The sequence below is a fragment of the Elephas maximus genome, chromosome 14 (genome assembly GCF_024166365.1).
Source record: "Elephas maximus indicus isolate mEleMax1 chromosome 14, mEleMax1 primary haplotype, whole genome shotgun sequence".
NCBI classification, from domain to species: Eukaryota; Metazoa; Chordata; class Mammalia; order Proboscidea; family Elephantidae; genus Elephas; species Elephas maximus.
This window is the reverse complement of record NC_064832.1, coordinates 85,809,784-85,837,749: the sequence shown is the minus strand read 5'-3', so window position 1 is coordinate 85,837,749 and position 27,966 is coordinate 85,809,784. Positions and strand designations below refer to the sequence as shown.

The window sequence follows — 27,966 nt, the reverse complement described above, 5'->3', positions numbered from 1 at the left end:
GGTTAATTTGATGTGTCAGCTTGGCTAGACTATGGTGCCCATCGTGGTAAACACTAGTCTCGATGTTGCTATGAAGGTATTAAGATATGATTAACATTTAAAATCAACTTACTTTAAGTAGACTACCCTCCATAATGTGAGTGGGCCTCATCCTAACAGTTGAAGGCTTTAATAGCAAAAACGCTGAAGTGCCCCAAAGAAGGAAGGAATTCTACCTCAAGGCTGCAATAAGGAAACGCTACCAAGTTTCTAGCCAGCTGACCTGTCCTACTGATTTTAGACTTACCAGCCCCCACAATAACGTCAATCAATTCCTGAACATAAATCAATCACTCTGGCTCTGGCCCCGGCTCAGTATATCATCCTATTGGCTCCTATTTTCTGGAGAATGCTGACATAGATTTTAATGGGAGTGGCTAATTAGGGAGCCATTTCTATTTCTGAATTCTGAAGGGCAGCTGAAATAATACTTTAGAAAATATTTTGCATGTTGATGTCCTCTGGGAAAGACAAGGGAGGTGTTCCAGTAAACCAGGAACTCAGCTTGAGAGTATGGCTACAATCTAGCAACAAATAAACACAGGAGTAACGACATTCTAAATAGTCCACACTGCTTTTCATTTCAGACTGATTAAAATTACTGTTAAAGATGGTTTTTATTCTTATTAATCAAGCAATATTAAGAATTATTGTAAATTACTGTAAAGATGTAAGACAAAATAGTGAATCCACAAGGACCAATCACTTGAATAGGCTGAAAAAAATTTTTATATTATAATCAGATCACGCTATGGCAAGTTTCAGAATGCTGAATTATAGCCTTGCAGGAGCTGTTGGGTAATATTAATACATAGAAATCACCGAAATGAATAGTTGACTTCTTTTATCAAGGGAAAATTATACTGTCTATTAATATGGTCTCATTTATTATTATCATATATATATATGAATAGAATTATTAGCATTTTAAAAAATTCTGTAATTTGTCCTTTAAAAAAACCCCAAGGACATAATATTCAACCGTGTCTGGAACAAGCAGTTTCCTTTACAACAGAGAAATAAAATTTCTGTAGTACTGGTAAACATCTACTTGTAGGATTACTTAGAATTGCATAAAATATTGCTGTTGAGGAATATTGTTCAGAGGACCATAATATTTTATTACACCTTTGCATCATCTCCTCGAGAAGGCTATATGGCATCTATTGCTACAGGAAAGTTCTATCCTTAGTCATTTTATGAATTCACATTTTACAGAATTTAAATGATTCCAAATAGACTAACCTTATTTTGTATTTTAAGTACCCGTTTCAAGATTCAACCTAATTGTAGATCTCCCTAATATGAAACTTCTTTCATGCCCAGTATAAAAGTAAAATATGTTTTATTATTTCTCAAGTGAAATCTCTAGAGATTCAGATTTTTACTACTGCTTAAGATTCCTCCCTAAATATATCCACAGGATGCCAAGTAAAATCAAAGGTCTAACATAATTAACGAGCCCTGGTGGTAGAGTGGTTGAGAGCTCAGCTGCTAACCAAAAGGTCAGCAGTTCAAATCCACCAGCCACACCTTGAGAACCCTATGGGGCAGTTTTACTCCATCCTATAGGGTCACTATAGAACTGGCTGGACAGCACCTAACAACAACAAGAGAATAAAGAAAATCCTTTCACAAAGGAAAAAAAAATTATTCAATCACACTGTTTAAAAACATTATTTTAGAATGCAATTTCAGGCAGAGCTGACTGCCCAATTAACTACGGAGAGCAGAGGTGGGGCTCCAGAAGAACACAAGGACACCTAGAGAAGATCAACCTGCGGCAAGTGGGGTATGTGAGTAGTAACTATAATAATGGTTCATGCATGCATAGAGAGTTCTTGCTGACAAAGCCTTCTGTCATGGAGTAGTCACTTGATCTTCACAACAAACCCTCTAGGTAGCTACGACCGGGACGAAACTGAGATTCAACAAGCTCAGTAACACACCCTAGACTCTGGTCAGTAGATGCCTGAGCCAAAACCAAGTCAGGTTTTCTGACACCTGTGCTTCTACTAATACCCAAGGCCTCTAACTTAAAAATGTGCTCTTGGCTCTATACGTCAAACTGATACATGATGTTGATTTGTGTCCACTGTAACACACACGTCATTCCATACCAGTAACCTTGAAGTTCAGAATTTGAAAGAATTTCTTCCCACAAAGACAAGTCTGAGTTCCTTCAGTCCAAAGATTTAAGGTGGCATGGAAAATTATTAAAATGCCACTATCTTTTCTTAGGAAACCAGTTATTATCTTTTCTTAGGAAACCAGTTATTATCTTTTCTTAGGAAACCAGTTATTACTTATTAGAAAACCAGTTGTTTCACAGCAAAAGTGACATTAGCAGGGCTCTTAAGCAGTTAACAGGGGCCACTGCCACTTCACAAGTATGACACCAAAAGTAAAATTGAAAGAGTAAATAATTCCTTAAAATTGGATCAGAGAATGAATACCTTCATGAAAGTAAAACTGAGGTTAGAATGTGAGGAAAACTACTAAGTTCATATACCACATTAGCCACTTTTTCTGGTGCTCATCAATGTGTTACTATTTTAACAGCAATTTTATACAACTTATTATATACATTTTAAGAGAATATAGGGAAGGTTGGGATAAGGATCTCTAATTTCTTCTCCCTAACCAATGTATCTTAAGTAGTTTTGATAAAGTTCTAGGTATTTCAGAGGTCTTTCTTACACTGGGCGTGTTCTACCCAGCTCGCATAAATCTATCATTTTCTTTTGACTTTTTTATGATATTTTGCCATATAAAAATTTAAATTGTTTTACAGTAAAATATGCCTATCTTCAATACATTCCAAGTCTCTGGTCTTTGTTCATCAGGTCCTGCCAACCCCTAGTCTATACATACAGAGTTCCTTAAAATTTTCTTCTAAGATTTTTATTATTTTTTATATTTAAGTCCTTTTCTCGATCTCAGGAGCTCTGGTGGCACCGTGGTTAAGCGTTCGGCTGCTAACCAAAAGTTGGCAGTTCAAGTACACCAGTCACTCCTTGGAAACCGTATGGGCAGTTCTACCATGTCCTATAGTGTCACTATGAGGCTGAATTGACTCGATGGCAGTGGGTTTCCTGATCTGGAATTGACTTCTTTTACACGGTGTGGTGTAAAAGACCAGCTTAATTTTTTTCTAGACAGATAAATATGAAAGCAAAATGTACCAATCTTGTTAAAAGAAAAAAAGATTTACATTTCCCACTACTTGCCACTTACAGTCATTTACATTGTTAGTCAATCGTGGTCATTTATGGTTTTTTTTTTTTTTTTTTTTGCTAGGAAATCATTTCATCTATATTTTCATCTGTGTACCCATTAGGTTGCATGTAGCATGTCCTTATAACATTGTTAATCTCTTCAGTCTGTGGGGTTTTGTGAACTTTCTTATTCCTAAGTATGCATGGTGTTCTCTTTTTCTTTAATTCACCAGGTTTTGTCAATTTTCTTAAATCTTCTAAGAAATATAATTTACCTATTTCATTTTTGTTTCAGGATTTAAGATTATCATTTCTCTCTTTTTTTTTTTTTTTTTTTTAACTCCTTTGTTGTTGCCTCTCTTCTAATTAACAAGTTCCTTTCTTGGGTCATTGAATGAAATTTCTCATCAGAGTCGAACTTTTGCTGAGCCTTTTTTATGACAGATTCTCCTTTACAATGTTTTCAAAATGGTTTGTAATTTTAGTTTGGATTTCTGTTTAATACAATCCTCATTTAGTAATGTTCTGAATTTCCAATAGTTGAGGAAATTGATGTCTTCTTATTTCTTTTTATTTTATTATGATACAAAATATAGCTTGTGAAATTTCTACCTTTTTAAATTCATTGGTTATGAATATTTCATGAGCATATATAACAGTATCTTCTGACTGCTTAAATTTCTATGTAATTTTTAATATGAAATTTATTGACAAAATTCAAATCCTCCATGTCCTCAATTATTTTACTTATTAGATCTGATTTTAAATTAGGCATATTAATATCTTCCAGTACAACTGTATTTTTTAATCATTTTTCCTCGGAGTTTTAATACTTCTGTGTATATTAAATAGTACTATGTATGCATACTTGCCTGGCAAGGGAGATACCACAATCACGCAGGTGGCTTTCCCAGGGCAAGGCTTATCCATTGTACTCAGGATGTGCTGACCCCTGTGATTTCCCCAAATGTGAGAAACTCAACTGCACAATGTGTGGTAGTGGGGACTGCGTTTGCACTTTTTGGAAACCCTGGTGGTGTCGTGGTTAAGTGATACGGCCACTAATCAAAAGGTCTGCAGTTTGAATCCAACAGGCGCTCCCTGGAAACCCAGTGGGGCAGTTCTGCTCTGTCCTATAGGGTCACTATGAGTCAGAATAAACACGGTGTCAACGAGTTTGGTCTTTTTTATGTATATTTAGTATATAATTTGGTTCTTTCAGATTTGTGACAACTATAGATTTTCATAGAAAAGTAGGCATTTTACCATTAGGTAATGTCTCTCTTCCGGTGTCTTTGACCTTTTTGTGTTATGTTAATATCAGCACCCTTGCATTTCTCACCAATAGCATACAAAGGGATAGTTTTTAAAATCTTTCCTTTTCATAGGAGAGGGAAACCAGCTTATTCACATTAGTGTAAAAACTGACATAATCATTTTTACGCAGTTATTTTATTTTGTTTCCTTTTACAAATTCATTTTTTCCTGCTCCAATTTTTATTGATCTCATCAAACTGATGATCATTTACTCTCTCATGCTCCCTTGCTTGCTCCATTTTGAGTTGGGAATTCCACTCTACTTTTCCATTTTGTTATTTATTTTTCTTAACCAACACTCATTATAAGAAAAGCATGAGGCTATTTACCTTCTTACCCATTAGAACAACATATTCCCTTACTGTTTCCTATATCCCCACACCATGAACAAAGACCTTGATAATATTCTTACTTCCCATTCCTTCTCTCCCAGATTAGACCTTGATAATATTCTTACTTTCCATTCCTTCTCTCCCAGATTAGACCTTTAGAGCAGGGCTTTAAACCAGTTCCTTTGGTTTCAACCCCGGCTGAGAATTTGTATTTCTAACAAGTTCCCAGGAACTTACACATAAGAATCACCAGTGGATCTTGTTGAAATGTACTTTATGATCAGTAAATCTGAGGTAGAAATGCAAATTCTCAGCAGGGGTCTCAAGCAAAACAAACTGGCTGGAAGCCCTGCTTTAGAATATCTGCTCCTCATTAGGAACTCGTACATTTTGCTTCAGTAATACAGTACGTTTAGTTCTGGATTATTATTAGTTTTCCTTTGATGTCTTTTCTTTTGCAATAACATTTACATGGAATTTAAATACACTTCTCTTCACCCTGTTACTGTCCATTTAGGCAGAAGGGTGGACGGGTGGGTGGATGGATGGATGGGTGGGTGGGTGGGTGGGTGGGTGGGTGGGTGGGTGGATGGGTGGATGGATGGATGGATGGATGGATGGATGGATGGATGGATGGATGGATGGATGGATGGATGGATGGATGGATGGATGGATGGATGGATGGATGGATGGATGGATGGATGGATGGATGGATGGACGCATACACAGGTAGATAAATAAGGGAGATATAAATATATAAATAGACCAGGTCTATTACTCACCACTCCTCTCTTTTTCTTCCCCTATCTTGTTGTCTCTGCTTTAATACCTTATTATTTTGTTGGAGCTTATTCTCAAGTATTTTTCTCTCAGGAAGTACATAGATGAAACAACTCTCTAAATCATTAAAATCCACAACATCTTTGTTTCACTTTAACGAGTGAATGGTACCTTAGTTGGGTATAGGATTTGTGCGGTATAGTGCTTTTCTCCCCATAACCTGTAACTATCTTTCAACCTTATTCAAACTGAGGTGCTGCAGATGAGAATTATCAACCTCTCTGATCTTTTTATCCTGTAAATACAGGCAGTCCCCAACTTACGACAGGGTTCCATTCTGCTGACTCCACTGTATGTCAGTTTTGACGTAAGTCAAATACTTTTTTTTTTTTTTTTTTAGTTTTCATTACTATTGCCTTTTATTATCAGTATCTTTACAAATCTGATCTTTGTCTTCGAGGGTTGGCACGAAAATGATTACATCAGCCAATTATGAGCTGTAACATTGTATGTAGTAAATATTACTAACGATAAGATATGCAAAAAAAGACGGTACTAAATGCGGTTCATCATAACTCAAATACGTCATAAGTCGGGGATTACCTGTACATTCTTTCAGTCTGAATGCTTGTATTATTTATCTTAATCCTTAAACTTTAGGAATTTAAGCAGATTTACTGTGGTATTTGTCTTTTTATCCAATCATGCCTAGAATTTATGAGAATTTTAATCTACAGACTAAGCACTCAGTTTGGGAAGTTCTGTTCTATTTTATTATTGTTCTTACTGTTAACATTATTGCTTCACTTTCATATAGAGGTTTTTCTTTTTTTTACAGTTCCTAATATGCACGTTACTGTCCTGAATCTATCCTCCAACTTTCTTTACCGTCATGATTCTTAACACTTTATATGGTTGTTTAGTTCAGTATTTTATTTCTTTCACTCATGTCTTCCTAGTCATTAATTCTAGTCTCACTTGCCATTTTCTCCTTCAATGTATCTACTGAATCTTTTCATTCATTTTTTTTTTTCCTTAATTTCAAGGATCTTTTTCATATTTTCTTTCCTACCTGATTTTACTTTCAATTCTTAGGCAAAGAGAGAGCTCGGTATGGAAATAGAGACATAGTAAAGAGAGTGTGTCTCCTCAAGCATTTTCACTTTGTTAGGCGCTGTCGCTTTAGGCTGTTCTGATTGTTTTTCTCTCTGTCCAATGGACCCCCTCTTGTATCCATTCCTCTTTCCCTTTGCCTAGTAAGTGAGCCTAGAAGCATGTAAACAACAGCAATGCCTGCAGTGGTGGGAAGCACAGGGCTCCCTGCCCACATAGATCATCCTTTGCTGGTTGTAAAATCAATATCCTGTATAGCTACCAGGAAGAAGCCTCTTTCCTGCTGGTATCCTTAGCTGAAAAAAGGACAAAGGATTGGAAAGTCTGACAAAGACTTGAGAAATGTCAAGTAACTTAACAAAGGTCTCACAGATAGTACATGTAACAGCTAAAATGACAACCAGTTTTTTTTTTTCTCCTTTAGTTTTTTCATAAAGATATTGTGCTTTCTTCTACTACAATATCCACTTCCACACTTTTTTCAATTAGAAGGTGTCAATTACAATGAACATGCTTTCTGTACTTACACAGGTGTAATTAGCATTTCCTCTTGAACTAGAAAGAAAAAGAATTTCACGGTTCGACTTAGCAAGAAAGTTTTTAGGGCTATGAGGAGATGAAAGAATGGCATACTTCAGAAAGGCAAGGCCTGGGAATTTTAGAAAGAAGAGGCTTGGTGCTGCAGAAAGGTATAAAGAGGAGAACTGCAGAAAGACTTGCTGTCCTAGTTATCTAGTGCTGCTATAACAGAAGTACCAAAAGTGGATAGCTTTAACAAACAGAAATTTATTTTCTCATAGTCTAGGAGGCTAGAAGTCTGAATTCACAGTGCTAGCTCCAGCAGAAGGCTTTCTTTCTCTGTTGGTTCTAGGGCAAGGTCCTTATCATCAATCTTCTGTTGGTCCAGGAGATTCTCAGCACAGGGACCCCAGGTCCAAAGGACGCACTCTGCTCCCAGCACTTCTTTCTTGGTGGTATGAGGTCCCTCTCCTCTCTGCTCAATTCTCTCTTTTATATCTCAAAAGAGATTTACTCAAGATGCAACCTAAGCCTGTAGATTGAGTCCTGCCTCATTAACACCATAGAAGTTAGGATTTACAACACATAGGATAATCATATCTGATCACAAAATGATGGACAAGCACACAATACTGGGAATCATGGCCCAGCCAAGTTGAAAAACATTTTGGGGGTATACAGTTCAATCCGTAACACCTGTTTAGAGGTAGACCAACACAGTTATGTTAATTGAACTCAAGAGGACAGCAGGGGAGCCCAATTCCCATCACCATCAATGGGTAAGAGGGCATGTGGATATATGTACCTTGAGCTATCCTTTTTAATCCTTCTCCATTCCAGGGGGAGAAAAGGTGCTATGACCAAAGAGGAGGACCCAGACATAGCTAGTCAGGTTTTCTTCACTCTCCCTATCTTAGGAGAGGGGCATGTAACTTATTATACCCCATCCACTTCTGCTCAGGTTTCTGTTGCTCCGAATGTTATCTAAAAGCACAACAGAATTTCATGCCAGACATGGCTCCTAGAATACCCACAACCCATGGACTTCAGTGCAACACATTAGCTTTCTTGACTTAGTTCTAACATCAGGTTAGAGATTGTTTCTGCTTCTTATATTTGTAGGAAAAATAATTTGTTTAATCAAAATTGAAACCTTTTTATAACAGTTTTTAAACAATGAAAACTGAGAAAAATATCAAATTCCTAAAACAGAATATTCAAGCTAAAACCAACATATTGAATGTCTTGCCTAACATATGAAAAACCTTTAAAACCATTTACATACATTAAACCAGCAATGCCACTTGTATTCTTAGTGATACACCAATTACTTATACATGGTGTTGTTCATTTCAGACATCATATCAAATAATAGAGGATTGGGTAAATTATGGCATATCAGTATGGTAAGACATAATTCCCCCAACAAAATAAATGTTAGAACACTTAATTTGATGGGACAGTACTCATGATACATTGTAAAGTAAAAATACGTGCTATGCAAGTGTAACAGAAAAAAGTAAATATTAGCGATATTTAAAAATAAAAGTACAAATCTTTGTAACTTTAATTATCTGTGTTAAAATTTCTCATTTTTTCAAATAAATATGTATTACTTTTTAAATAAATAATAAAAAAATAAACATTATTTTTAGGAATTGACCAAGTATCCATGTGCCCAACATTATGCTAAGAACTGCCTAAAGGGTAGAGAATTTTTTCCCCATCTAGAGTACATTTTCTCCTTATTTCCTTCATTTTCCCATAATGACAAATAAGTTCCTCTATTATAATGCTTAAAATATTCTATTTTAATTATTGACTTTTCTCTTTCATCAACTTCACCAATCTGTGATATTCTTGAGAAGTATTGTGTGTAATCCATCTCAATCCCCAACACCTCGCCCTAGCACAGAACCCAGGATATAGTAAAATCTCATTTCCTCTATTAATTATTTCTTCAACCTGCCCAAAAGTTGTTCAGAAATGCAAGTCTCAAATAGAAAACTTTTTTAAAACCAAAACTCTATTCTGGATTAAATAGCCCAAATCTACTTTCTTTTTCCACACTAAGTATGAATCAATATTCAAGAGTTTGCCAAAATTATTTTTATATAATAGTTCTGAAGTAAAAAGAATAGCCCATCAGGAAGAGTGGAACAACATGGCGAAGGGAGTGGGTGCTTCCATTTACTCCACCAGCAACTAACCTACTGAACAACAAATAAAAACAAGCACAGGCTGAGATCTTAGAACTCCAGATGGCAGCTAAGATGTTGGAGAGTCAGGCGAGTCCAGAAGCAGGGGAGAGGAGGAAGAGAGATGGCAGAGAAGCTGGGAGAACATACCTGCTAATATCAAGAATGTTTGCTCATCACCTTGGGATGGGGCTGGGCAACACCCCAAACAGGGAACAAAGAAAGGGAACTAATCTGAGAAAGCTGAAGCCGAATTTTTAAGGCAGTGCAAACTGGCCATGCGAATTCACAGGATGTACAATAGGGAAAGTGAAGGGAGGCCATGGGGCTGTGACAGAGTGCTCTTGAATCTCCCTGAGGCCCCAGATGGATGAGCGCTAGGACCAGGAGGGGCTGCAAGGGCAGCAGAGCCAAGGGAATGCTTCAGACTGATGGGCAGGCAACACAGGGGAAAACAGCTGGCTCCCTGCCCACAGCGGGACATCATGGGAGAGCCTGGCAGGGGCACCTCTGAGGGAAAGGCATAGAAAGCCCCGCCAACTTCACCACAGGAAAGTCAAGCCCCACCCACTAACGTCAACATCTGCGAGTAGCTAAGCCCCCCTCCCCACGTGCATAGTGAATTCCAGAGGGCAGGCATCCAGAACGCCTGAGGAAGTAGTGAAGAAAGAAAAAAAAAGACTGATTGCCCTCTAGTGGTGCTCAGGAGAAAACACTGCCACTGGGTCAATTCTGACTGTGAGGTTCAGTGGAGCTGCCTTGTGGGGTTTCCAGGGCTGGGAGTCTTTGCAGAAGCAGACTGCTGCATCTTTCTCCCATGCAACAGCTAATGGGTGTGGGCCCTGGTTTTTCCGTTGACAGCCAGGCGCGCTTGGCCACTGTACTACCAGGGCACCCAATCAGAAAATTTTCCCACAAAAACCAGAATATAAAATTGAAAGTAAAGAAAAAAATTACAAAGAGGCCAAAGTTCAACAAAAAAATAGTAAAACACACAAAATCAAAAAAGAAGGAGCATGAAACAAAAGCAAAACATGAAGAAGAGGAAATTTCTCTTATGGAGGCCAGGCTAACACAAAGAATTGATAATTTTCAGACTATGGTGCTAATATGTTTAAAGAAAGTAAAAAGCACACAGAAAACAGACTAGAGGAGATCATGAAACAAACAGAGGAACAAAATGAGAGACTCAACAAGGAACTGAAAACATTAAAAAAAAAAAAAAATCAAAGAGAACTACTGGAACTCAAAAATAAAGCAACCGAATTAGAAAAAGCAAGTGAAACATTCAACAATAGAGTTGTACTGACAGAAGATAGAATCAATGAACCAGAAGACAAAATAACTTATCAAGTCTCAAGAGAAAAGGACAAAGAAAATTCTCAAATTCTTATTTTTAAAAAAAGCCAGACAAACTGGAGCAGTAGAGAACAGAGGAGTTCTAAGACTATTGCTCTCAGACATTCTTTAAACCTAGAATTGAGACTATCCCGAGATCAAAATAAAGGATATTGCCCATAAGATCGGTGCTCTACTTAAAAAATGTTAGTGTGAGACCAAAAGGTCAACAATTACTCAAAAGCAAAGATGAAAAGATAATGAGGTAGGAAAACTCGAGTACTGGACATGGAACAAACAGAACACAATTAGAATGTTGACACATTGTGATAAATGTAATGTCACTGAAAAATTTGTACAGAGAATGCCAAATGGGAACCTAATTTGCTGTGTAAACTTTCACCAAAATATCAGTAATATCTTAAAAAAAAAAAAAAAAAATAGCCTATCAGCCTAGTGGAAACAATTCTGCTTCATATGACACATACGCTCTAATGAAAGGCTCAGCATTGTGGCCACTGAAACACAGTAGTTATGCTATCAGTTAGTAAAAAGGAGTTGTACTCCAAAGTCCCCTCCCCTTTCGGGTCTCTAATCATAACATTTCAGCTAAAAGGAGGGGGAGAAGGGCCTACCTGGATATTTGATTCTCTGAAATATTTATTCTACCTTCCAAGAAGGTCTCGTTACCCAAAACTACTGATAGGACATGAATCTTATCCAAGACCAGCAAGAGTGTCAAGCAACTTAATGATAATGGTTTTATGCTAACGTCAGTGTTTGAGAAGCTGCCTAATCCAGTTCCTTATAGTCCAAGTGCCTAGTTTGTTTACCCTAAACTCTCTTTAACACCAAGAATATATAAAAGAAGATGCCTATACAGGGCATTAGTGAATTCGACAAAATAAAAATTTGCACTAATTTTCTCAGCCAGCCACTCTCATATCCCAATTTTGGTCCTAGAGTAGAAGACTCTCAAGAGTCTAATCATTCTTACCCCCTAGATGGATGTGGGTTTTGGATCCTTCTAGACTATGGCTTGGTCACATATATCCCTCATTTTTCCAAACTAGTATGTGGTAGGAAGGACTTCTGGATGTTAGACCGTCAAGACAGTGAAATAGACAAACGACTAACCACAGCAGCTTATCTGTGACCACAGCTGAGATCTTTCATGGTGCTTTCCCCAGCTCCTATCCATCTGAGCAAAGATGCCTTCTCACCATTACCTACCTCTTTCCAAAAGAATTATATAAAAAATACTGGCTTATTTTCTTGCGAGATAGGCTCTACACCAACTACTATATTTTTCTTAAGAAGTTGAATAACTGAGAAAATACTCCTGTTTTTATGTTGCTAAAAATTACAACATTATTCTTGATTTACAGGGGATTCTTTCTTAACATCTATATCTCAGCTTATTGGAGAGGCCTTCGCAAGACTATTCTATCTAAAGTCTCCACTGCACTAATCATCACTTGAGCTCATTTTATTTTTTTATCACCCTTATTGCTATGGGAAATAATTTAATTATTTCTTTGCTTGCTTAACATCTGTCACTTACTAATAGCCTGTAAGAACCATGACAGTAAGGGCCTTAAAACGTGTTCATCACTAAATCCCTAGCACCTAAAACAGGACCTAGAACCTCTGAGGCATACTGACTGAATATTTTTGAATAAATTAATGCTTGACATATTTTTGAGCCAAAAATTCTTTCTATCTCAAACTTAGCATACATGTATTGGTCATGATTATTTCAACCACAGTAGAAAAACAGAAAACCCAAACTGAGCTGACTTAGAGGAAAAAAGAGAGAATTTTCTTATATAAATAAAAAGTCCAGGTGTAGATCTGACTGACTTTAAGTATGGGAAAACTGACAGGTCCAAATATGTTACTCTGTCATAGCTCTTTTTTTTTTTTTTTCTGTTGGCTCTATTCTCAAGCAGGCTTTCTCCTAGTGATGGCAATGTAGCTGTCAGCAATTCCAGGCTTTCATTCTACTCTATCAGAGACAAGGCATGAAAACAGAGCTTATCTATTACAATTCTTGAAAAATCCTGGAATCTCCTCTCATTAGCTCTAATGGATCTGCCTATCACTGAATCAAAGAACATGAGATTGGCCAGGATTCAGCACATGTCCACACCTAAAGTTGAGGCTAACCTCACTTGACCCACATAGATGGAGCTTTGGGATGGAAAAGAGTGTGCTGTTGCCAGATAAAAGCAACTTAGGTGTAAGGCAGGCAAACATAACAAATGTTTATGTTCAATACGTCTGTTATTTCTATTTTTTTTTTTAAGGGAGCAGAAAAAAAAAAAAATATATATATATATATATATACTAGAAAAACTTCCTGTTAGACAAACTATGGGTTCTGCTTGCTTGTTTTCATTAAAACCCCATATCACTAATGCAAATAAGCTAATAAGCTTGTCAGGTATGATGGAATTAAGCAAGAATCTGGACTGCTTCCTCACACATTATGAAAAAAGACCTCTTACATCCATTGTTACAATGCCTAACACAAATCACTCTGACTGTGGACATCTCTGATCTGTTTGTTCATCCTTTACTCCCAGCCCTTATATTGGCCTGAAGATTCCCCAGAAATGTAAAGTTCTAAAATTTTATTATTACAAACCTTCAAGCATATATTAAATTCTCATCACTTTGTCCTTTGGCAACAAACAGATCAACTTTGTAATGGAATATAGCAGAAAGCCTCTAGGCAAATTGAAGTTTTGCAGAACCATAGCCATGCCCAAAAGCCATGCCTATGTGTAACATAAGTGAAGACATTCCTAAACTTTAGACCAGTGTCTGTCATGTGTCTGTCAGTTTGTCGTACTGTGGGGGCTTGTGTGTTGCTGTGATGCTGGAAGCTGTGCCAACAGTATTCAGATACCAGCAGGGTCACCTATGGAGGACAGGTTTCATCTGAGCTTCCAGACTAAGACAGACTAGGAAGAAAGACCCGGCAGTCTACTTCTGAAAAGCATTAGCCAGTGAAACCTTATGGATAGCAGCGGAACACTGTCTGATATAGTGCTGGAAGATGAGCCCCCCAGGTTGGAAGGCACTCAAAAGATGACTGGGGAAGAGCTGCCTCCTCAAAGTAAAGTCGACCTTAATGACATGGATGGAGTAAAGCTTTCAGGACCTTCCTTTGCTGATGTGGCACGACTCAAAATGAGAAGAAACAGCTGCAAACATCCATTAATAATCGGAACCTGGAATGTATGAAGTATGAATCCAGGAAAATTTGCAATCGTCAAAAATGAAATGGAACACATAAATATCAATATCCTAGGCATTACTGAGCTAAAATGGACTGGTATTGGCCATTCTGAATCGGACATTCACATAGTCTACTATGCTGGGAATGACAACTCAAAGAGAAATGGTGTTGCATTCATCGTCAAAAAGAACGTTTCAAGATCTATCCTGAAGTACAACGCTGTCAGGGATAGGATAATATCCATACGCCTACAAGGAAGACCAGTTAATACAAATATTATTCAAATTTATGCACCAACCACTAGGGCCAAAGATTAAGAAATGGAAGATTTTTATCAGCTGCTGCAGCCTGAAATTGATTGAACATGCAATCAAGATGCATTGATAATTACTGGTGATTGGAATGCAAAAGTTGGAAACAAAAAAGAAGGATCAGTAGTTGGAAAATATGGCCTTGGTGATAGAAACAATGCCAGAGATGGAATGATAGAGTTTTGCAAGACCAATGACTTCTTCATTGTAAATACCTTCTTTCACCAACATAAACGGCGACTATACACATGGACCTCGCCAGATGGAACACACAGGAATCAAATTGACCACATCTGTGGAAAGAGACAATGGAAAAGCTCAATATAATCAGTCAGAACAAGGCCAGGGGCTGACTGTGGAACAGACCATCAATTGCTCATATGCAAGTTCAAGCTGAAACTGAAGAAAATCAGGGCAAATCCACGAGAGCCAAAATATGACCTTGAGTATATCCCACCTGAATTTAGAGACTATCTCAGGAATAGATTTGACACATTGAACACTAGTGACCAAAGACCAGATGAGTTGTGGAATGACATCAAGGACATCATCCATGAAGAAAGCAAGAGGTCATTGAAAAGACAGGAAAGAAAGAAAAGACCAAGATGGAAGTTAGAGACTTCGAAACTTGCTCTTGAGTGTTGAGCAGCTAAAGCAAAAGGAAGAATTGATGAAGTAAAAGAACTGAACAGATTTCAAAGGGCATCTCGAGAAGACAAAGTTATTATAATGACACGTAAAAAGAGCTGGAGATGGAAAACCAAAAGGAAAGAACAATGCTCAGCATTTCCCAAGCTGAAAGAACTGAAGAAAAAATTCAATTCTAGAGTTGCAATAGTGAAGAATTCCATGGGGAAAATATTAAACGACGCATGAAGCATCAAAAGAAGATGGAAGGAGAACATAGAGTCATTATACCAAAAAGAATTAGTCGATATTCAACAATGTCAAGAGGTGGCATATGATCAGGAACCGATGGTACCGAAGGAAGAAGTCCAAGCTGCTCTGAAGGCATTGGTGAAAAACAAGGCTCCAGGAATTGATGGACTATCAATTGAGATGTTTCAGCAAACAGATGCAGCACTGGAGGTGGTCACTCGTCTATGCCAAGAAATATGGAAGACAGCTTCCTGGCCAACAGACTGGAAGAGATCCATATTTATGCCTATTCCCAAGAAAGGTGATCCAACCGAATGTGGAAATTATAGAACAATATCATTGATATCACACGCAAGCAAAATTTTGCTGAAGATCATTCAAAAACGGCTGCAGCAGTATATCAACAGGGAACTGCCAGAAATTCAGGCTGGTTTCAGAAGAGAACATGGAACCAGGGATAACATTGCTGATGTCGGATGGATCCTGGCTGAAGGCAGAGAATACCAGAAGGATGTTTACCTGTGTTTTATTGACTATGCAAAGGCATTCGACTGTGTGGATCATAACAAACTATGGATAACACTGCAAAGAATGGGATTTCCAGAACACTTAATTGTGCTCATGAGGAACCTTTACAGAGATCAAGAGGCAGTTGTTTGAACAGAACAAGGGGATATTGATTGGTTTAAAGTCAGGAAAGGTGTGTGTCAGGGTTGTATTCTTTCACCATACCTATTTAATCTGTATGCTGAACAAATAATACGAGAAGCTGGACTATATGAAGAACGGGGCATCAGGATTGGAGGAAGACTCATTAACAATCTGTGTTATGGAGATGACACAACCTTGCTTGCTAAAAGTGAAGAGCACTTGAAGCACTTACTAATGAAGATCAAAGATCACAGCGTTCAGTATGGATTACACCTCAACATAAAGAAAACAAAAATCCTCACAACTGGACCAATGAGCAACATCAGGATAAACGGAGAAAAGATTGAAGTTGTCAAGGATTTCATTTCAGTTGGATCCACAATCAACAGCCATGGAAGCAGCAGTCAAGAAACCAAAAGACGCATTGCATTGGGCAAATCCGCTGCAAAGGACCTCTTCAAAGTGTTGAAAAGCAAAGACGTCACCCTGAAGACTAAGGTGCACCTGACCCAAGCCATGGTATTTTGAATCACATCACATGCATGTGAAAGCTGGACAGTGAATACGGAAGACCAAAAAAGAGTTGACGCCTTTGAATTGTGGTGTTGGCGAAGAATATTAAATATATATTAAATATTAAATATATTAAATATACCATGGACTGCCAAAAGAACGAACAAATCTGTCTTGGAAGAAGTGCGGCCAGAATGCTCCTTAGAGGCAAGGATGGCGAGACATACTTTGGACATGTTGTCAGGAGGGATCAGTCCCTGGAGAAGGACATCATGCTTGTCAGAGTACAGGGTCAGCGGAAAAGAGGAAGTCCCTCAACAAGGTGGACTGACACAGTGGCTGCGACAATTGGCTCAAGCATAACAATGATTGTAAGGATGGCACAAGACCGGGCAGTGTTTCGTTCTGTTATGCACAGGGTCGCTATGAGTTGGAACCGACTCTCGAAGGCACCTAACAACAACAACAGACCAGTTTCATCAGCATCAGCCACAAATGCTTCTAAACATTAAGTGACAAAACTGGCTCACAAGCAAATAAGGCCTGGGAGGCAAGTAAAAGTCCACAGAGCCTGGCAACCGACACAAAGACATAGTATCAATAAAAAGAGTATGCTTTTTGGAAGGCAGAGGAACTGTGAGTAACAGAAAGACACGGTATTGCATGGAAAAGTCAATGTGGACAAATGAATTTGACAGTTCACCAGACAGAGACTCAGAATAGAAAGGTCCTCACATAATGGTAACCTTGCAGCCCAATCTTCGTGGACATACAGAGGAAATTACTAGCAGTTGCTTCCTAGCCATTTTATCAAAATTCTCACCTATTAATAGATGTGACATCTACACTATGACTTTCAAATGAAAACACAATAAAAGCCTAAAGATTCATGTTCATAGTGTAATTAGATTATTCTGTTTATGTTAATGCCTATCCGTAGGGCAGTTCTTCATTTTTACAACTTGAAAATCTGAGAAAAAGTATTATAATATTTAATTGTTCATCTGCTTATAGTTAAGGATGGAAACAAACTACATGGTTATTTCAGAAATGAAAGAAGAGACCTGATGGTGATTAAAGCGTGATTTTGACGAGAGACAGAAATAATGCCATAGAAAAGATGGAAGGGAAACAAGCAATTGCTAAACACCCATTGCCCAGTAACTAGACATTTCATACCCTTTATCCCAGTTGGTCCTTCCAATAACGACTTTGGTGCTATTAGCTTTATTTTACAGATGAGAAAATGAAGGCCAAGAGAAGTGCTTCACTCAAAGGCTGCTGATAGGTTTCGTCTGAGTCATCTAGTGCTCCTATAACAGAAATACCACAAGTGGATGGCCCTAACAAAGAGAAGTTTATTCTCTCACAGTCCAATAGGCTAGAAGTCCAAATTCAGGGCGCCAGCATCAGGGGAAGGCTTTCTCTCTCTGTAGCTCTGGAGGAAGGTCCTTGCCATCAGTCTTCCCTTGGTCTGGGAGCTTTCTGCATAGGAACACCAGGTCCAAAGGACACGCTCTGTGCCTGGCACTGCTTTCTCAGTGGTATGAAGTTCCCCATGTCTGTCTGCTCACTTCTCTCTTTTATATCTCAAAAGAGATTGGCTTAAGACACAACCTAATCTTGTATATCTCATCAATATAACTGCCACTAATCCATCTCATTACATCATAGTGATAGGATTTATAACATATAGGAAAATCACATAAAATGGGAGACAATCATACAATTCTGGGAATCAGGACCTAGCCAAGTTGACAGATATTTTGGAAGGACATAATTCAATCCATGACAGGTTTCATGGCTATATATGAATTCGGTATAATTCGAACAAAGAAAATAAATTCCACGAACATTCCCTGAGCACAAAGATCTAAATCATACACACACACCATCCCACTGGGCTGATTAGAAAAGAAAATGTACAGGAAAGGCTTCAAAACACAAAACCTATGTGGGTGAATGTGCAGTGTTTAACTCCTCCCTACAAGGATCAGCACAATCTTCTTGCCACTCTGTAATATTTGTGTGTATGACACTCCCAGGTCCTAAGTTTTTCTACAGTTAAATTACGGCATGATTCCCCAAAGGTCTGAATCATTTGTCAAGAAATAAAGTGATACTTGACTAAGAGCCGTGGAACCAATTAAAATCCTTCCCAGCAACAGAAAGTAAATACAAAGCCTCTCACTTGTGTCAGATTAAGGCAAATTCTAATACAAGAGGGAACAATTTGAAAAGAGCAAACTAATTTTAGCAGCTGGTATCAACAGTGGCTGTGGCAAAGCCTTCGTATTAAGACACACAGTACACAGTGGTTTTCACCCATTGTGTGGGAGTCGGGGTCCACTACACATGCTATTAATAAATGAACATGTCTTGGGCATGTTTTCAAAAGAATTAGGAATCCATCATTTAAAAATGTTGTTGACATAATAAAGTTGATTAAACTTTCTTAAATTTTCTGGAATGATTCACAGTTGATTTTGTTCTTCTGAAATGATACAGCTCATATTTCATTTCACATTGTATTAAATTATCTATATATTCTAAATAATTTTTTCAGGATTTTAAGTCAGGTTTTTGCCTAAGTAAATTAATTCTTTTCCTCTTTCTAATGTTCATCCAATCTTAAAAAATAGTAGTTAAAACTTCACAAGGAAAAGAACGCTGAATTTCCTCTTATTTTCTATAATCATTTTGATAATAGTAATAACAGTGTTAATTTGTTTTGCTATATATCAGATATTTTATGTGCTTTATAAGGATTATGAGGATTACTACACTTCATTAAAAAAAAAAAAAAAAAAAAGCCCATCGCCATCAAGTTGACTTTGACTCAAAGAGATCCTATTCGACAGAGTAAAACTGCCCCACGGGGTTTCCAAGGAGCAGCTGGTGGGTCCAAGCTGCCAACCTTTTGGTTAGCAGCTGAGCTCTTAACCAGTATGCCACCAGGGCTCCTCATTCAACGCAACTACTGTGTACATTAGGTACGGGTATTATTCTATTGTAAAAATGAGGAAACTGAGGCTGAAGAGGTTAAATAACTTGGTCAGTGTCACACAGCTAGCATAGATGGAGCTGGGCTTAGACCATAAGCAGCAATGACTTTAGAACTTTGACACTGAAACACAATAGTATGGAGCTAATGAAAAGTATGTTATTAAAATATGTAGGCAAGGTCTTGCAGCTGGTTTGAGGGCCTGATAGCTTACTCCCATAAACATCTGAGCAACTAACCTTCAGTCTAATTCTGCAGTTATAATTTCAGGAAAGTTCTTGAAACAGGCTATATATTTGCTGGGGGATGTTGAAAGAGATAAATGGTGCTCATTCATGCCTGAGTGGACTCTTCCTCAACCACAGCCCTAAGTCACACTGAATATTATAGAATACCAAGATTGATGGTAGGCACTTGGCTTAGATGAGGTGGTCCCAGGATAAAGCCAGACTAGTCTACACGCAGAAATGCTTCAGCCACATGAATACAAGCCTGGATATAAAAGGGAGATACTGAACTCCCAGGAGATCTGATGTGACCTTCACTCAGAAATTAATGTCCATGACTCCCTTTGTCTATGGCCCAACAATCTGCACCTCGTGTCTTACCCTACAGGAATAGTGAATCTCTCTACTCTAAAGCTGGTTGCACTGACTTCTTCTAAATCCTTTCAATATGTAAACCAGTCTATGGCTGCTGTCACACTACAAGGACAAAGTTGAGTAGCTGCAACAGAGATTGGATGACTTGCAAAGCCTAAGTATTTACCATCTGTCCCTTTACAGAAAAAAAATTTTTTTTACAGAACACTGGTCTCGAATGCAAACTCCATTTCCAGAATATAAGCTCCATGCTGAGAATGCTTTTTTGTGTTTTGTTCACTTTATCCCTAGTACCTAGAAAGAAATGTGGCACATAGGAGGCATTTGTTATGGATTGAACTGTGTCCCCCAAAAGATATGATGAAGTCTTAGCCCCTGTACCTGTGAATATAATCCTTTTGGGGAATAGAGGTTTTCTTTTGTTATGTTAATGAGGTCATAACAGAATGGCTGAGTCCTAAACATAACCTCTTCTTAAAACCAAAAAAGCCAAACCTGTTGCCAGTGAGTCGATTCCGACTCATAGCAACCCTATAGGACAGAGTAGAACTGCCCCATAGGGTTTCCAAGGAGAACCTGCTGGATTCAAACTGCTAACCTTTTGGTTAGAAGCCATAGCTCTTAACCACTGTACCACAAGGGCACCAGAACCCCTTCTTAGTGGTGTCTTATGAAAAGGAAAACAAACAGAGAGAGAAATGGTAGTTCATGTGGCAGATGCATCTACAAGCAGCGAAAGAATGCCAAGGATTGCCAGTAGTCGCCACAAATTAGCAAGTCCACAGACAGAATCAACTCGACTGAGACTCTGATTTGGACTTATAGCTTCTAGAAACGGAAGGAAGGAAGGGAGGGAGTAAAAGAGGAAAGGAGGGAGGGAGAGGAGAAACAAGTGAATCATGCATATACACACCAAATTGAAGGATCCTTTGTCAAGCGCTCTTCAGAGGATACCTTAGCATGTTATTCAAGTCCATGAATAACTGCTTTTGACTTTACTGCTTCTTTTCCTCTATGTCTTTCCAACAGATGGAGATTATAGTAACACTAAATACTCATCCATTGTCTTACCTGCCATGCTATGCTTTATTCATGCAGTTAGTTGAGCCTTAAAGTCCTTTCTCCTCCCCTGATACCAATTCCACTTCTCTACTAAAAAAAAAAAATTTTTTTTTTTTTTTTACTTGGACTCAAAAGCCCAGATTTAATAGCATCTTCTCTGTGTTTTTTTCTTTGTGTGGCCTTCCCCAGTCTCTACAGAATAAACTGCTTCCTCCTCTTCACTCCTATACATAGCAATATTGAGACAATAATTCCAACGTATTACAATTATGTTTAAGTATCATGCTCCTTGTGGTGCAGTGGTTAAGAGTTTGGCTGCTAACTAAAAGGTTGGCAGTTAGAATCCACCAGCCACTCCTTGGAAACCCTACGGGGCAGTTCTAGTCCGAATCAACTCAACAGCAGTGGATTTCGTTTTTGGTATCTTGCTCCTTATAAAATTGTCAGCACCTCAAAATCAAAGAATGATGATATTTAATTCATCATTCTCCCCAACCCTGATGTATGATAGACACAATAATTGTCTGATGAATTAATCAATATCCAACCAATATTCTAGCACTACAAAGATCTGACCAGTTGATCCACCTAGACCGTACTCTTTTATTTTAATAAAACCATTGGCGAAATTAAATTACATCATAATTTTAAGTAAAAAATTAGAACGCCCACCTTAAAAAATTTTTTGTGCAAAGACAGTAGCATCAGAATAAGTGTAAAGGCTCCCAAGGTGGCAACTGCAAGATTACCGCTCATCTCTTGAAAAAGTTGTTAAAATGCAATAATACTCAATATACAGAGAAATTATCTAAAGTGCCAAAATTAAACCAATCATAATATTAATGTTCTCAACTTATATAGCATTTAATAAAATGTCACTGAAAAGGAAAAAAATTTAATTACTGGCAATTTTAAATATATGATCTGTTATTTTCAGTGATACAAGGACAGTTTTACACTCAATAGACTGACAAACTATTGAGTCTAAATGCTTACAAATGACACTGGAACCAGGAATTGGGCAGAGATAAACAATTAATTCAGTAGGGAAAATTACAACCCATAAAAATCCTTAATGAACACAAGATGGCAAAACAGCCAGGTAGATGGAGTACAACGAGTACAACAGGCACTGAATTATTGTTCTTTATGAGACAATCTGCATTTAGCGATATTATTTTTAACCCCAGGCTTTCTAACACTTTCCTGTAGTTCATCAACTCCAGGGACATCTTTGTAAAAAACACTAGAGGCCCTCTTATTTCCTACATTTCTGCACCTAATGGTTTCTATAGTCATTTTACCAAAGCCTGATGTGTTTAGTTTGAAGAAAAGACTACTTAAAAAGCTCATTAAAGTCCTGGTTCTTTTAAATTGAACCAATTTGATGGAAGCTTTTATTGTTGGTGTGCCCAGCTCCATACTGTATCAAGAGTAAGCAGTTAACAGTCATAGAAAGTAACTTGCTTGTCCAAAAGCCGTACCTCCTCTGAGGCAGGAGCCCTGTTGGCCCAGTGGTTAAGAGCTGTGGCAGGCTATGGCTGCTAACCAAAAGACCAGCAGTTTGAATCCACCAGCTGCTCCTTGGAAGCCCTATGGGGCAGTTCTACTCTGTCCTATACAGTCACTATGAGTTGGAATTGACTCAAAAGCAGTGGTTTTGTTTTTTCTTTCCTGAGGCAGTATAAGATCCCTTGCTACAAGATTCTCTTACTTATCATGATATTAGGGCAAAAAAAATTTTTTTTAAGCTTTGTTGTTTTCACCAGTACTTTGTCGATACGATTACTAGACTGTTTTTAGCAGTATTTCAATAAATTCTCTCTAGGACTCTCTAAGCTTTGAATCTTAATAATAAACCTGATTCCCAGATTAACAAGTTCTTCTATCTACAAATACCTTTCCAGGGCAGACTTAAAGTCTACCAATTAAGACATTTGAAAATATCCTGGTATAATAAAGAAAAGGGGAGGAGGAATGAGGAAGGGATTACCAATGGGCAGGTTAGGATGAATTAATCATCGATTTCTTTTCTCAAAATCTGTTGAGTTACTCTGAGGAAATGAAAAACACATTAAGTAAAGGGGAAAGAACACTGGAGACATGAGAAACTCTCAGAGACCTTCAGAACAGGAATGTACAATGAGAATCTCAGAGATGTGGAAGTCCTATAAACTCCCATAACTTATTACTCCTGTGACCTCTCCCTCTCTCAACTATTACAGCACTTAGCAACTTATGGTAATTTCCAACTCACCAGCTTGGAACTCCAAAAAGAATCTGGCTTCTCTTTTCTTATCATAGATTTTTTAGCTGCTCGTATGGTCATGAAGAATAAAGAATTAATTTTGAGTCTCCTTTGAAACTAGGTGAGGCAGAATGTGACAGTTGGTCTAACCGACAGGATATGGAGTAGAGGTGATAGATGCAACTTCAAAGCTGCATTCTGGTTTAAAGAAAAGCTGTATGGCTTTCCTGACCTTTCTTCCTTTCTCTGGCTAGAATGTGGGCATGTAGATAAGATGCGAGCTATCTTGTACCACATGTACAAGGCCGGTAACCTCGGGATGTGAGATGGTAAACTGATAAAAAGACTCTGTATTCCTTACATGCCAGCTTTGAACTAATTACACTAACTCTTGAAAGACAGAGAGAGTGAGAAATACATTTCTACCTTGACTGAGATGAAGGTATATCTTAGTTAAAATACCCTATGAGAAAAACCATCCAACCATTGTACTGCTTTTTATATTCCCAGTGTCTCACATGGTGTCTGTGAGATATTGGGTAAATCAATAAATATTTGATTAATGGAAGGATGTCTGGACAGATGTAAGATGGATAGATGAATGGACACATGGATAGGTGGATGGATGGGTCAAGGGGTCAGTGAGTAGGTTGATAGGTAGAGGATGGATATTAAAAAGGAAGTAAAAGTATCTATTTCAAAATTTTACCTCAATCCTGCCCAATCTTTAGTCTTTCAATAACATCTGGACTCAGGTCAGGAGGACTTAAAAATAGGAATACCTTAAATACTCATAATGTGGCACAGTAAACACTGGTCAAAGCGTCATTATTTCCCACTTCTACTGAGCCCTCAGTCCTGCACAGCAATCTTTTGTTTCCATAATTAGCTTTCTTTACCATGTTCCTCTTAGCAGCTGACCTTAATATATCACACGTGTCAACCAGAAACGACCATAACAAGTTTAGACCACCCTTACCTGAAATTATAAACCTTACTTAACTGGGACTTTCCAAACCCATATTCTCTTGAGACTTCCTCATAATAAAGCCAAGAACCCTTGCACCTATTACCAAAAAAAAAGGACATGTCATCTAATCACAAACTTCCTCCTGCTTCAAAACTACTCACCTTTGCTTAAATGACAACTTTCCAGAACTATCCCTACCCGTCCCCCTCTTTTTTTTCCAACTAACTTCCTCATACTAATATCCTAGATCCCGTTTTATCTCTAGGCATTTTGCTTTCACCTTTGTACTTGTAGTGTATTTAGATAGAGCTCTACACTTTTGCCTCATATTTGCTTTGCAGAATCTGTACAGTTGTGACATTCGCCTTTTCTGCTGATGCTGAATGTTGGCAATGTTGCAACATGAGGAGAGGTCTAACCCATGCTCTTGGATTTCCCACTGGGTTTGAAATGTGGCACTCCTTAGTCCATGATGATGGCAGCTTTTATAATTTACTAAATGCATTAATATCTAAAAAAGTACTTAACACAGCATTTGGCACATAGCGAAGGCTATATAAATGTAATCTCTCACCCACGTTATCACGGTAACTGGGCAAGTCCTTATCACTTACAAGAGGAGGTTGGGGTGTTCCAGGAAAAACAGGACTATCATTTAGCACTTGTTTAGTATTCCCCACTTTTGTATGAAATGGCAAGTTTCCAAAATGAGGGGAAAAATATACAACTAAAAGTGAATGCTAGAGGCAAGATGGTTAAATAATTAGACCACTGTTGTCAACACAAGAGCACAACTGCCATTTGGATAGGTATTATTAGGTATGACTGGAATTCAGAGACCATTAAGGTGGGAGAAGCACTCAGAGGGGGCCCCAGCAACAGATCATGCGAGGAAGTCCAGGCAGTTGGTCAGTAAGCAGCACAGATGCCAGCAGTGTCTAGGTACATGTCTCATCAAGAAGGAAGAAGAGAACATCAGAGGAACTGCTAGAAAACCATAAGCAGATAACCTGGCAGAGGCAATAGGTATCAGGATGGTCAGAGAATATGAATTAAAATTGTAGTCACATGGACTGCTGTGACTTGGGTGACAGTCAGCATTCCAGTTCTTGAGAAATTATGACAACTGGTAATGAGTCAAACTGTGGATTTAGACATATTAGAATAATACAGGTGCTGGAATATAAGCCAGGAACTGATTCCTAAGGAATGATGAAAAAATCTTGATTGGACTTTAAATTTAAAGAAGAACCAACAGCAAGCTGACTTCCTGATGAGCTATTGGCCAAAGGGTCTTTAATATTTCTCTGATTGGGGATAAGACTGGATCTAAATTTGGGGTAAAGCTGAGTCTTGAGGTAAAAAATTTAACCCAACTATGACAGCTAATGGTACATGGAGACTGAGAGAAAAGTAGGCTACACATTCTATCGTCATTATTTTAAATCATGACCTTGGCCAAAGAACATCTGTTGTCATACAAGCTAAATAGCTTTGACTGATCACAGTTTGAAGAAATTCATACAACAAAGATATTTCATAATTGTTTAGAAAAAAGTTCGCATATTCTTTTTACTAGTTTCCATTTGATGAATCAATCTCCTGATCTACACACATCTCTAAAATCTTTAAGCTATCATTTAAAAACCCAATGTCATATGCCCTCATTAAGGAAGCAAATTAATTAACTAATGTCACTATATTATTGAGCTGTCTAACTAATCTGACAAATTTTTCATAACCACCCAGTGGGATCCAGACTCCCTGATAATTTCTAACAGACATGCTGGTAGAAAGAAAAACAAATTTTATCAACAATGTGACTTCTGGAAAACCTCATTTACTGAAAACTGGAATTAAGATCCCCATCCCTTTACACAATATGCATTTCAAGTGGATGCAAAATCATAGATGATTCAACATTTGAGCAATTTCCCCAGCTCCAAATGGAAAACTCTCCACTGGCAAGAACGATTCTAGCATAACAGCCCCTCCACACTTTCTGAACCACTGGGTGGAAAAAGTAGAAAGACCTAACGTGGTTATTCTTCTCATTTAGAAATTTAACATTATACATACTATTTCATTTTGGTAGTAGCAGATTTTGTTAGTAGTAGCAGATTTTGTTTTTAATTCACAGCTGAAGAAATTCCCTGAAGAATTCAACGAAATCAACAAAACAGTAAAGCTACAGTACAACAAGACGATTTGGGAAATGAAAACAACCAGGAGATGAGAATTTCAGACTCTGGGCCATATTCACTAATACACTCTTGATAGGATGCTGACATGATCAAGAAAGCAGTGCCAAATTCAAAGACGATGCCTGCTTTCTAATGACCCATGCCTTTGTTTGCCACTACTCAAAATGAAAGTTATAAGGATAAGATGCACCTGACTTTTAAGGAATGTGACTAAAATAAATTATGCCAGGAAAATGTACAGAGCTAAAGCAAAGTACATTCAGAGGCGAAAAGCAAACGAGCAGAAAATCCTTCTGTCTATTGTTTTCCAGAATGACAGGAGGCTGATAAAATATGTATTTGTGGGATATAAAAATAGATTTTGGAGTCAGCAATTAGATGTGTAAAGATTTGATCATCAATTCACAATGTCTTCCTACTGTTGACACAATTACGATGTATCCACTATCACTAGGTGCTCCATGTTTTGTTTTGTTTTTTTTAAGAAGCCCCAATGATTACGCCAAATGGAGCCATCGTAATTAATATTTGCTCACTTAATAATAATCTCATTCAGTTGGCACCCTATACGGTACATCAAAAGTATCCAGTGAACAGGTGCTGAATGACAAACAAATGAATGAATTCCACAGAAGGATGTACACAAGTAGGTGACTGTGAAGAATTTAAAAAATCAAATCTCTTGTAATAAAATTACAAAAATATTCTTCATGTTGAGATTAAAATAAAGAAGATTCAGCATATAGTTTATATTTCATCATTATTTTTATTTGGTGAGTGAATTTTAATGAGGAAAATGGAGGAACAGGGGTTATTTTACATGAAAATACATGAATAGAAGGGCTGGAAAATATATTTCAGCTTATTTCAGGCTTGGGGCTCCTGAAGCATACTTAGTTCTTCTTGAGGAATATATACTGCTCCAAAACCCAATGTAAAGATGAGCAAGGATGACTGCAAAAAATACAGAGCAATAAATACACGTTTAGTTTAACTCAACTATTGTTATTAATATATAACAGGGATTAAGATATTTATTAAACTCCATACCAGAGACTTCATATTTTTTCCATAGACAATAAGAACAATAGTAAACAATAGTGTGGCCATATGAAGTTTCTGCCTTACTAATATCCATTCATTTAAGAAAGCATGCCTACCCAATTCAATCATCTCACCATCCACAAGATGGGCATTTGACCCAGGGCTGGCCAACCCACAGAACACCATTTCTCTGCAACATAAATTGCTCCAGATGCCAACAAGTCCTTTACAATGGATTAGCATAGGGCTATGTCTTATTTTTATGTTTTAATAGTTCTTTTTTTCACCAATTGGTTTAGTTGGAAGAAATGAGTATGTAGCTGCCAGGCGTCATCTTCTCGGATATTTTGAAAAAAGATCCAGTCTTCAACATGAAG

The 27,966-nt window shown here is 37.7% G+C and overlaps 1 protein-coding gene and 1 non-coding gene across 2 annotated transcripts in view; one reads left to right on the top strand and one right to left on the bottom strand.

The window, feature by feature from the left end:
- Positions 1-27,966, bottom strand: part of GPC5 (glypican 5) — a 1,599,408-nt gene that overhangs the window by 1,371,092 nt on the left and 200,350 nt on the right. The gene's annotated exons all lie outside the window — the stretch shown is intronic.
- LOC126058445 (U1 spliceosomal RNA) lies at positions 4,122-4,281 on the top strand. Its single transcript, XR_007513224.1, has one exon. It is a non-coding gene; the product is annotated as a U1 spliceosomal RNA (small nuclear RNA).